This window comes from Haplochromis burtoni, unplaced genomic scaffold (genome assembly GCF_018398535.1).
Source record: "Haplochromis burtoni strain Fernald_Lab_line unplaced genomic scaffold, NCSU_Asbu1 Contig_72, whole genome shotgun sequence".
NCBI classification, from domain to species: Eukaryota; Metazoa; Chordata; class Actinopteri; order Cichliformes; family Cichlidae; genus Haplochromis; species Haplochromis burtoni.
In genome coordinates, this window is record NW_024582433.1 from 53438 (window position 1) to 66036 (window position 12599).

General features: G+C 42.1%; 1 protein-coding gene across 3 annotated transcripts in view; it reads left to right on the top strand.

The window, feature by feature from the left end:
* bmpr1bb (bone morphogenetic protein receptor, type IBb) overlaps positions 1-12599 on the top strand; it is a 57372-nt gene that overhangs the window by 1195 nt on the left and 43578 nt on the right. For 2 of the 3 annotated variants that reach the window (XM_005941563.3, XM_042221678.1), the window contains exons 2-5: positions 1488-1569; positions 1807-1868; positions 2493-2562; positions 5812-5971. The gene's annotated coding sequence lies outside the window, so the exon portion shown is untranslated. Of the gene's footprint in view, positions 1-352; positions 1570-1806; positions 1869-2492; positions 2563-5811; positions 5972-12599 lie in introns of those variants that run through there. The other variant, XM_042221677.1, reaches the window with a different exon arrangement.

The window sequence follows — 12599 nt, forward strand, 5'->3', positions numbered from 1 at the left end:
GCAATTTTACTTATATGCCACGAAATCACAACGACAGTTGCCTCAAGGTGCTTGATATTGTAATGTAAAGACCCTTCAATCAGATAACCAGCTATGAGCAAGAACTTGGCGACAGTGGGAAGAAAAAACTCCCTTTCAACAGGAAGAAACCTCAGGCAGAACTAGGCTCAGGGAGGGGCGTCCATCTGTAGCTGAGGGGAGGAAGACAGGACAAATGACGAGCTGTGGAAGAGAGTCAGAGATAAATATCACTAATGATTAAATGCAGAGTGGTGTATAAAGACCTAATGAGTGAAGAAGAAATACTCATGGGAATCCCCCAGAAGCCTAGACCTATTGCAGCATAACTAAAGGATGATTCAGGGGCACTTGATCCAGCCCTAACTATAAGCTTTATTAAAAAGGAAAGTTTTAAGCCTAGCCTTGAGAGTAGAGTAATGAGAGTGGCTGTCTCCTGAATCCAAACTACCGGTAAGAGCTGGTTCCAGAGAAAAGGGCCCTGAAACCTGAAGGCTGTGCCTCCATTCTAATTTTAAATATACCATGAACCATTAAGCCAGCAAATCTGAGAGTGAAGTGCTGTGTTGGGATGATATGGTACCATGTGGTCTTTAAGACATGATGGGGCCTGATTATTCAGGAGCTTGTATGTGGGGGACTGTTCTCTCTGTGAGAGTTGAGTGATGGAAATACTTGACCACTGAACGGATGACACAAAGTAAACTGTCTATGACATCGTCTCATGTTTACACGACTATCTCTGAGCCCGGTGGGAGCAATACACCTCATTCAGGCCTGTGGTGTAGTCTTGGAACACAGCAGCCCCTCTAACTCTCTACAAGACAGAGAGGCTCTTTGAGGCACAACAGAGTGAGTGTTTATTGGTAATATTAAACTCACAGAGAGTGATCAAACCACCGCCCACCACCCGGTTCTTGCCCTGGCTCTGCCCCTGGCAGGAGTCACGCCTGTCCTTAGGCATGATGGCATGTCAAGTGAGGGTGGCTGGCAAGGCAGCCCTTTGTGGTCTACCGCAGACTCCTGCTACAAGTGTTTCAGTGTGGTGGACTCTCTGGCACTGATGACTAACACAGTGTGTGTATATTCTACTTGTTAGGCCTGTTATGCAGCAGCATGAGGGCTGCCCTGTCTGTGAAAAATGTCAGATGGAGTTCCCACAGAGCTCTGTATGGACTGCAGTGTTGACTAAGAGTAATTAACCAATAGATTTCTTCATCTGGTTGATTGAAACTTTCACGGGTGGAAATGTGTAGCAATGATGAGGAATCACAAGTGATGGATATGTGGCTTTAGACAAATCAGAATTTTAAATCAAATAGCATCATATTTACGTGTGTGGTGCACATAAATGCATAAACACTCCTAATCACTGTGGTTAGATACTGGCCTATGTCTGGATTTGTCCACAGGGCTAAACTTAGCAAGCTGCGACCTTTCACCTCAAGTTTCCTCCCTTATAATTACAGGAAGCAAGGACAGCCAATCCAGGCAGAGATCACTGCCGCATATTAACAAGCTTAATAGGAGCAGTATTTGAGGACCGCACAGGTAATGACCAAATATGTGGGAGGAGGGAGAAGTTTTTACCTATAAAGTTTTGTTAGGACTGCAGAAGAAAAGCAATAATGAAGACTTTAGCTCATCACCTCACACTCATGTAACATGAGCACAGAGACAAATGGAGTATATCGAGATACAAACTTTCAGAGATCCAGTTACAGACAGGCTTTGCTCAATGCCTTTTCCAGCTGCCAGGACTTTATATGTTTTCATCATTTCTTTTAGCTTTTTCTCCTCTGTGTGCACTCCCTGAAGGAAGAGCATCTCACATCAAGAATTTTCCACAGGTATGGCTTTTCCATCTGCCATTCATTCACTCATATTTTGTCTGCTATTGTCTGTCTTCCCATCCTAAAATCTCCATACTAAGCTTCTCTTTGAAACAGGAACAGTATTTAATATAGGTGGCACCTGGGAAGCTTTTCTCTCAGAAATCTTATCCTGCCTTAGTTAAATTCTTTATTTTAAATGATAAGTTTCTGTCGTCATTACCATTTGTAGATTTTTCCTATTACTCCTCTCTGGATATAATTAACCTGGAAGCACAGGTTACATGTTCCAATCTGAAATAGTCGATCTTGTTTCAGTTAGCTTAGATTCCCCTGGGACTTTGACAATTAATGCTAATTCACAAACACATAAGTACAAATGACCCACTCATCGTTTTATGTAGGGTTGCTGATGAAAGACTAATGAAGATGATGGGAGGTTGCCTGTAAGTTCATCGTATTACTGGGGAAAAATAGGATGAGTGGAAGATGATTGAAGATCAAAGAGCAGAAAGGATAAGGGTACCTTGCGTGATTGGGTTAATGCAAAAGTGGGGAAATGACCTGAGTTTGAAATTTAGTCTGCAGTTTTATGACAGACATATGAGCTTCTTCCAGTATTTCCACTTTTATTTCTTCCAGAGAAGGACAAGTGCTGAAGCTCTGGCTGGGCACGGTGACAGGATGCTTTCTGATGCCCTGGGTTTGGATGGTGAGTCAAACTCTCATGCACTCTCTATCCATGTGCCTGAGAACATTTCTTATAAATGGAATGACATAGTATCTGTTTATATGCACATGACTGACTGTAAAACCGAGCTCTTTTGTTAAATGGGAACTCACAAATGTAAAGTTGAGTGGTCTCACTTGAAGCTCCACACCGATAATATTGTGAAGAAAATGTAATCCAAAACTAAAAGCTGTATTGATCACGATAGGCTGTTTTCCTGGAGTTAGAGGTAGTATTTGACAAAGCTCATCGTGTGTGTGTGTGTGTGTGTGTGTGTGTGTGTGTGTGTGTGTGTGTGTGTGTGTGCGTGTGTGTGTGTGTGTGTGTGTGTGTCTCCAAAGTGGCAGGCTAATTGACTTTCTGCTCGGCCTGTTGATAGGCTATGTAAAATAAACCGCTCTGACTATAATAGAATCCTGTTTTCTCCACTCAAGTTTTGGGTCAGGCTCAGACTCCCTCTACTGACCTGACTAACTGAAATGAAGAAGATCAACATCTGATATAGTGTAGTAAATTTTAGACACTCTCAGAAACACACCTGAGTAAATTACTAGAGCACTGTAGTTATGAATGTACCTTCTCATAAAAATAAGACAAACAAAAAAAAAAGAAAGAAATTTAATTATGGTAACGTTAAGACGATCCTGAAACAAGGAAATAGACACAGAAATCCAAAAATGCCAAATGTCAGTATAAATGAATACCAGAAGAATTCATCAAATCCAATTCAAACAAGTGTAAGTCATGTTATTTTCACCCTTTGATTCTGTCTTTGTGTAACCTGTTGTAGCCACAGCTGTAGTCTGAGTTCTTTGGCAGTTGTTTGTCTGTATCACAACTGTGAAAGACACAGTCACAAAACCTTACAGGTGGTTAGTAAAAATGAAGGTGTGAAGATAGCCATGGTCTGACTGATGAGACAAGAGGACCCCTTTTCCACATTCCTTTTTAACTGTGAAGTACAATTTTTACCTCCCAGTATGATTTATCTTTATCCGGTTTACATTCAGCAGCCTGTTCAACTGTTCGTTAATAGATAACAGTTTGTTCTGTAGTCAGTGCATTTAGGCACTGTGTGTGTGCCTAAATGCACTGAGCTGCAGGTCAAGGCAATCTGCAAGCTGAGCATCAGAATGGGGAAGAAAGGTGATTTAAGCGAGTTTGACCATGCATGGCTGTTAGTGCCAGACTGGCTGGTCTAAGTGTTTCAGAAACTGCAGATCTAGTGGGATTTTCCCATCACTAGGGTTTACAGAGAATGTTCCACAAAAAAGAAAATAGTGAGTGTCAGTTCTCTGTGCAAAAGTACCTTGTTCATGCCACAGGTAAGAGGAGAATGTTCAAACTGGAGCAGCAAGAGTTGAAATAACCACTCGTTACAACCAAGGTTTGCAGAAGATCATCTCTGAATGCACAAAACATCAAACCTTTAAGCAGTTGGGCTACAGCAGCAGAAACCACTCTGGGTGTCACTCACTGAGGTGGTGCCCTCAGTACCAACTGAGAACAATATAAAACCCACAATTTACTTGAGCAGATGCTGACCATGCCCATCCTTTTATTACCACAGTGTACTCATCTTCTGATGGATGCTTCCAGCAGGATAATGTGCCTTGTCATCAAGCTCAAATCATCTCAAACTGGTTTCTTGAACACGACAATGACTTCACTGTACTCAAATCTCTCCATCGTCACCAGATGTCAATCTAATAGAGCGCCTTTTGGATGGAACAGGAGATTCACGTCTTGCACGTGCAGCTAACAAATCTGCAGCAACTGTGTGATTCTGTCATGTCAATATGGACCAAAATCTCTGATGAATGTTTCCAGCAACATCTTGAATCTATGATACAAAGAATTTTAGCAGTTCTCAAGACAAAAGGGAGGTGTACCTAATAAAGTGTCCGGTGAGTGTATAAAAATATGTAATACTCTTTCAGGATGGATGCGGTCTGAGAGCTCAGTGGCGTTATGGAAGGTCATCTTGTGATTGATACTTCTACATATTTTCCTGCATAAAAATATTTCAGCCTACTTGCATAGTGCATTTCAGCAATATAAACATATAGTAGCTCATGAATACATTTTTATATCTTTGCATCAGCCCTGAGTTGGCTTGTTGCATCGTTTAATTAGCATTCCTTTTACATTAAGCAACATTGAGCGTGCCACTGCAAGACCCGTCATACACAGCAAAATATGCTGATGCAGCTCCAAACCTGGAGTCCTTGTTTCAAGTGGTGTTCAGTCAGGGAGCTGAACCTGTGCAAGACTGTGAAAAATGGACTTCCTGCATGTAGAGAGGTCAATAATAGCCTGTATATGTGGGAAAGGATTGCTTGAACTCCTTCTGCGACAGTGACCTGCTGTCCGGAAAGAAAAGCGTCCTGAAGCCAAACGCCAGTTTGAGTTGGAGAGTAACTCACACCCATAAAGAATGTCAAGAATCTGTGTGTTAAAGTTCACAATGTATCACCATTTGCTGCTGGATCCTGGCAAATAAAAGACAGCTGTGTGAGTCTGCGTGGGTGGAAAAAAAGATGATAGTAAAACAAAAAAAATTACAGTTATGCAAATATTTTCTCCATTTTTGTGTGTATATGGTTCACATGTAAGTTCACACAGCTGATATGACACTGTCAGCACTTTCACCCACACATACAAGTCTGACACGCTGGCAGCTCGACAGCCTATAATTACACCCTAACTTACTGGTTTATTAAGAAAATACAGGTCAGCCGAGACCACCCACAAACACAGTACGAGTCACCTGTTTCCATCGTGAGGGAACGTCGCTGTTTCACTTCAGCACCCAGCTGTGGCTCACTGTAATTTTGCTCATACAATATTGTCTCAAGGTCTCTGAAATATGTTTCGTGGCACTTGCCTTCTTTTCCTGAGAAGTTCATATTTCCTTATATGTGTATAAAGAGCGGGCTCTGCCTTTCACCTCGTTCAAAACATGTCACCCTGATCTCATTTGACAGTTTGATCTTTCAACATACTAATCTGAAAAGCTTTGTTCTACGGTCTTCAGCATGTCTGCTCTGCTGTCGACCTTTTTCTGCACCGCGTCTGATTAATAGGAAGCGACAGTGAGTGCCAGTCAGACTGCGAGAGGAGATGGAGAAACACATGAAATCAATTTCTGTCTCGTGCGCATTTTTCCTGCTTCCCAGCCCTTGATGACAGATTGCAAAATGGGTTTTGTGTGTGTCTTTTGTTTTCCAGCAGGTTTGGGAGAGGGCAGAGGGTATTCAGAGTCATACCTGTGAGGCAGTCTGCGAGGAAATGTGCTGACATCAGAGATTTGCATTTTAAAGCCAGGGGATAGAAGAGGAGGAGGAGGATACTTCAGCAGAAGAAGCTGAGTTTGCATAGATCAGATCAGGTGAGTCTGTATTCAGAATGACATCTCATATCAATGCTAATCTGTTAATTAAAGACCCAGTCTCATCCTGGAACATACGGTGAAGAATGAAGCGCTCTGTGTGCCGATGATTAAAAATAGCATTACCTTGAACCACACGAGAAGATCCTGCCAAGATAAAGTGTTCCGCATTTGTCAGTCGCGTTCACAGTGTTTGGAGATTAATTGTTCACTTCACCATGTCGTCAGCTTCTGTTGTGATGTTTGGATCCCAGCTGCTCGCTCTGCTTTATTTGGAAACAAGCACACACATACATTGTCAGACACGACACACGGTGGAATCCCTGACAGGGTTTGGGATTAGTCGTGAGATTAGGGAATGAGCCAAAAGAGGTAACAGGTGACAAACTCGTGTCAACACTTCATGAAAAGCACTATAACCTCAGATTAAATAAACTACTGCAGCAAACAAAAGGTGAGTCAAGTTACTGTATGTTGCATGAGAGCAGGTACAAGCTGCCAAGCCTCGTTTGCTGAATATATCTCTGGTGAACAGTTACACTTCAATGACACCTGTTGTCCTTTGTTAAAACTGTTTGCATTTGTGTTGAGCTGATATGGTTTTCAAGGCTTTCCCAACTTTTTTTCTTTCTTTTTTTTGTGATGTGTTTTCCAGAAGAGATTATTTGTTCTGTGTGGAAGTTTATCGTGTATCACGTTACTCTGGAAATCTTGAAATTTTAACCGTTAAACCTTTTACAGCTACTCGCTGGCATTCAGCCTAATTTGACTCACCCAGGTAGCGGTGTTTGCAATTGCGATTAAGTTACTTGTTTTCTGTATTTGCGGCAAAGATGACTGATGACATCAGTGAAAGAAAAGCTCCAGGCTCCTCTAAATAAATTAGTTCAAGTTGCGTTGGGTCTGCCCTCAAGTGACGATATGGGAAACAACTAAAGCGACGCCTTTGGAAGACTCGTTGTTTTAAATGTGACTGCTTAGTAATATCAGCATATTTATTTTAGCCACCCAGCTTCACTGGCAACTCTGTGTGTATTTCAGTTCCAACTGTGGTCTAAAAAAGACTTGATACAGACTCAGTGGAGAGTATGTCCTGCTTTCTAAATTAACGTCCAAGGGAAACACATTTTGGCCACATCAATCTTTCATTCTTCTTTCATCTTTACTTACGGTTGTATCCAGACTCAGAAGAGACCGGCCTCTCTGCTTTGCTTTCCAAACCTCTTCTGTAGCTCTGAGAATTTTACGTAGGGCAGAGGCTGGATCAAATGACAATGCAAAGAAAGAGAGGGAGAGCAGGGAAGCTAGCTAACCTGCTACACGCTGGATTGTTATTGCAGGTGTTTAAGAGAAGTTACAGCTGTTAATTTATTCTGTGTGGTGACACATGTGGAGCTGCATGCACCAATGTTGCTGTGCCACAATGCACAGATCACATTTTAAGGATCAGGAGACGGTTACTTGGTTTCTGTACTCTACTGCTTCAACCTTTTTACTGACCTTGTTACTGTATGCATGTAGACGTATAAGGAATTCATGGTTAGTTTCTTTCTTGCTGTCAAATTCACTCATAGGCGAGATACATTGCATCTGTTTGTAAAGCATTGAAAATGTGCAATCTGGGACATTTTGTGCGGTCTGAAAGCATGTTGGATCCACACACTCGTATGTGGGTCTGATTCTGTTAACTCGATTAACTTTTTTTCTGTTTAAAGAACCTAACATTTATACCTGATCTTTGTCTGATTTCAGCATCAGCTGCTTCAGTTTAGGGTTATGCAAAAGATGAAATAACTAGTTAAGTTTGAGTGACTAACCTGCAAGACTGTATCATGAAACAAGTGCAACAGTTATGTGTTTTAAACAACCACCTACATGATTGGTCATTTTTTCATAGGATCAAACCGAAAGCTCATGTTTTGAGAATAAAACATGAAGAAATTGGAAAGTCAGTAACTTTTTTCTCTCTGATGCCAACGTAAAAGGTAAGCTGAAAATGCCCGATTTTAAAAACACTAATAATGTAGGCACACACACAGGCCTTTTTACTTCATTACATAAAGTGGTCAAGATGCTGGGTGGTGCCCACTGTTTTTTTTTTTAAAACCTATGTTTGTTTTACTTATTGGAAGTGCTACAAATTAAGCAGTTAGAAGCTTTGGGTGGACAATTCTATGGGAGTACAAGTGGGTGAGAGGGAAGGCGGGGGTGGGGGAGCTTAAAGAAAAACCTCAAATGTGAAAACGACTGGAACTCCCAGGGTTTTCAAAACAGAACTCAAGATTTCGTTACACATACCTGGACAACTGAGGGCATGGAAAAAAAAAACCCTTCCATATGCACTCGACAGCTGGGCTGGTCAGAGAAATAAGACGAATAATGTAAACAAAATAGAACAGAGAGGACTCCCGGCCAACAGAGGCAGCACGTGTCAGCTTCAGAAATATGCAGAGCCACGGTCATCAATCACGGACAGGAGTGCCACAGTCACATTGACAGCTTTGGACAGAGAGGAGGCAGAGTTTTTTTGGCCACTGTCTGTGTGTGGACTGAACTGTGGTCGCTGTTTCCCAGATCTGCCTCCAGCTTCATGATTCAGGTCTGACTGGGATTCATCCAAAGCACTCAAGACTGACTGATGATGGGGCATCGCGGCAAACCAGTGTCAACAAGCGAATAAAGTTAATGGTCTTAACTTGTCAATAAGGCCTGTTGGCAAAGCTCGTAGAGGTCCTCCTCAGTGTTGTTTTACTAGGTTTCAGTGTTGGTGTAAGCTGCACATCAGGACTGTACTGTGGGAATATTCTCTCGCTCTTGTGGGAATATGGTGGCTTGACAGTGGTAATAGTATAACTGCAAGCAGTAAATTGGCCTAAACCAAGCAAAACAGAGCAAAGGGAAAGAGACAGTCTTTAGGGGCAAAGCTGGAGTTTAGTCCCTAAAATTGAACCTTCCCCAGGGTTTCATCAGAAGGATGAAGGATGTTGGGATAGAAGACGGGGGGTTGAGAGATGCTCTGGCAAGGACAAAGCCCTTAGGGTTTTCACTCAGAACAAACTTTGTCTGTTCCAACATGTTTGGAATGGTACATTCTGTTGTTTGCGTGCATGTTTGTCAAGTTTAGTACAAGGGGTTAGTACAAGTGAAGTCCACTACATGAATAAATTTGAAAAAAGGAAGGAGGATCATCATTGCAACTTAGTGCTGAACATATGTTGCGTTTGCTGCTGCTTTTTTGTAGCATACTAAATGTTTTGTAGCTTCTGTTTGTCCCTTCTGTAATAGGTACAGTTTTAATTACCAGGTTGATGATTGAAAGGATCGCTTGCATGTGCATCTGTAGAGATAGCTGTCTAATGGCAGTAGTCATCAATACATGCTAACTACTCTGGTTATGTGATTTAGTGGCAAACTGTAATTCAAACTCAAGATATGAAGCATCATACCTGTCTTTTATCATCTGACAAGGGTTCCCCTTCACCAAAGAAGCGAAAACGCGAAGGAAAAAGAAAACGTGATGCACATCTGGAGAAAATATCATCCTTTTCCTACTCAAGTTAACCCTCATGTCCTGAACTGAAATCATGGCACCGACACACAAAAACATGCATAAACATGCTCATTTGGTCCCAATATTGTAACAGTTACTTCTTGTCAGCAGATTTGACATGCAACCTCCTGTCTGATAGCTGACAGTGAGCTAGCTTAAGATCAACAGCAGAGGGATTTAAGCTAACATTATAATGTTAGGCTTGAGTGTCCAAAAAAATATCTCATGCTCCCTCTGATAAACAATTTCATCATATTCTCCCATCTTATACAAGTTTATTTGCAAATTGTCTGAGCCCAACAATGTTAGGTTCACTATAAATGAAGTTTCACTAATGCCAACATAGCAAGCAGGTCTGGCCCGGATCTGGTATCAAGCCAGCACTGCTGGCTGACTTCTGGCATGATAAGACGTATGTCATCCTGATATGGGCCAGGACTGGCATAGATGGCACTGTCTATGTGATGGCATGCCACATCTGGCTCGATTGTGGTTTGGTTTATGTGGCCCAGGCCCATAGAAAACAGGTCTGGCGGGATCCGGCATCAAGCTGGCACTTCTGACTGACCGGTGTTATGGCAGAGTGTATGTCAACCAGATGTGGGCCAGGTCTGGCAATGATGCACTATTTATGTTCCTATTTTCCTATTTTAGTTAGAAGACCCAAATGCCATGTTGCAATACTATACTGCTATGGTAGCCAACGTTTCAAATGCAGGTTTGACGGGTTTGTGAGTTTACACTATATCCAAAACCTAGTGAGGGTTTTACTCATCTTTGCCAGTGGGTGGCCGTAGCTCAGGCGTAGAGCAGGTCACCTATTGATTGGAAGGTTAGTGGTTTGATCCCTGGCTTATCCAGTCTGCATGTCAAGAGTGTGAGTGTGAATGTAGTTAGAAAGCACTCAGTTAAGAGAAAGTGTGTGATTGGGTGACTGTGGCATGTTGTATAGAGCACTTTGAGTAATCTGGTAGAGTTGAAAAACACTATATAAGAATCAGTCCATTCACTGTCTAAACAGAGTTTTGTCATGTGTGTCTGCAACTGGCCCGTGGCTGCACACAACTTACACGTGGCCCACATACCGCAAAGAATGATGGCCCTTTGGTGGCCCAGACCAGGTTTGCCAGAGATAATCCACACATGGGCCAGCAAAGGACCACCAGTGTGTTTGCAACTGGCCTTGTGCTGGCCCATGTATGGCCCACCATTGGCAAACCAGATCTGGGCCACCAAAGGGCCGTCATTCTTTGCGGTATGCGGGCCATGTGTAAGCACATTGTGTGGGCCAGATCTGGGCCATACCAATTTTGCTGACTAACAGCAGCTAACAGAGGCTAAGGGCAGGAACAACAGCAGCGCTTACCATAAGAAAAGTTCAGGATATCCTCAGCAAGCGGACAAGAATTTGTCAGAGTCTTATTAACTCTTCGACTTGTTTTGGACTCTTTTAACTAAGTTTGACAGTCTCCTCCAGAGTAAATAAACACTGACACATACTGATAGCTGAGGTAAACAGAAGATTGATATCCTACACTAACAGAAACCACCATAGCTATGATTATGCACTTGAAATGGGAGGGGTAAGAAAACAGATCTCAGATGACCGCACATCTAGTGGTGATATTTTACACAATGTAAATCGAAGCTATTTTTCCAGTCACACCATGATTTAATTCATTCATGTGATAATAAATTCATACATAATACTTAAAATCAGACTTTGAAGATTAAGTTCTTGCTATAGATCTCTTGTTTCACTTTATATGTTGCTGCAGAAACCTAATCAGGCTGTAATTGTCTTACTCAGATGCGCAAGTTTATATTGGGGACCCAGTACAAATAGAGTTCATGGCCATCTCAGTCCCCTGTGAATTCAAAGGATGGATCACTGCGTCCAATCGTTTCTTTACCCACTGTCTGTCTTCATTAGATACGGAGTGACAGGACAGCTGTTTCTATGTCTGGCATGTATAACTCAGTGTGCCGTCTCCTTGCTTTGACATTGAACCATAAAGAAGAATCATCACCAGTGAATCTGACAGACTTTGATCACAAGCCAGTCCAATGAAGGTGCAGGATTGATGCCTCATGTGAAGGAGAAAGTATGCCATGCTGAAAACTGAAAACTGTGCAGTGTGTGACACAATTGTACAAAACTTATCTGCACAGTGGACTATGAATCTGCTGATGTAAAATAGCTTACAGTATTACAGTAAATTGCCAATCAAAACCAAGGACACTGCTTTTCTGCAGTGACACACACACACAAATACAGCAGCAGTTATGACTTCATCCTGAAGGCCAACAACCACAGATTAGTGTCATAAACAAACAGAAGCCATAATGAGACTGAAGTTGGTAACCATGATTGTTTACATTCCTTCACACAGAGCCTTCAAATGCAAACTGCAGAGATCATAAGAAAGCCATAACTGCTGATTAGCATCCAATAAACAATGATAAACATACTGCAGAGGATCATCGTGACATTTCAGTGACTTTTTACCCACTTCACTCTCAAACAGGATGTAGTTAGTCCTTAAAACAGGCCACCCCAATCTCCATGATGAATACGTTGTTGTCTCCATAGGATTAAGTACATGAGAGCTAGTTATGGGTTGCAGCGCTGAAAAGATTAAATTAGTTGATGTTTGAAAACACTGCAGCAAGCTAATGATATTGATGGAGTAAAGCCCATCAGTTAAGAGTGATATAGTCTGCAGTGGCCTGAGGTTCCATTTTCTGTGTTAGACGGACACTTCAGATGAAAACCCTTGTGGTTGTCACCCTTGGATACCATTAAGCTGAACAGCAGTAGGAGTCCTTTACATAAACTTCTGGAGAAGGCGGAAACTGCCATCCATCATGTGTAGCATGTGATGACATGTTTGACCGTTTGTCCTCTCCCACTCTACACACACACACACACACACACACACACACACACACACACACACACACACACACACACACACACACAAAAAATACTGCCTGTTTGGGTCTCCACTGACATTGCCATGCCTTTCCCCATTGGAAGACATTTATCACTACATCTCAGTGTAAAAAAAAAGTATG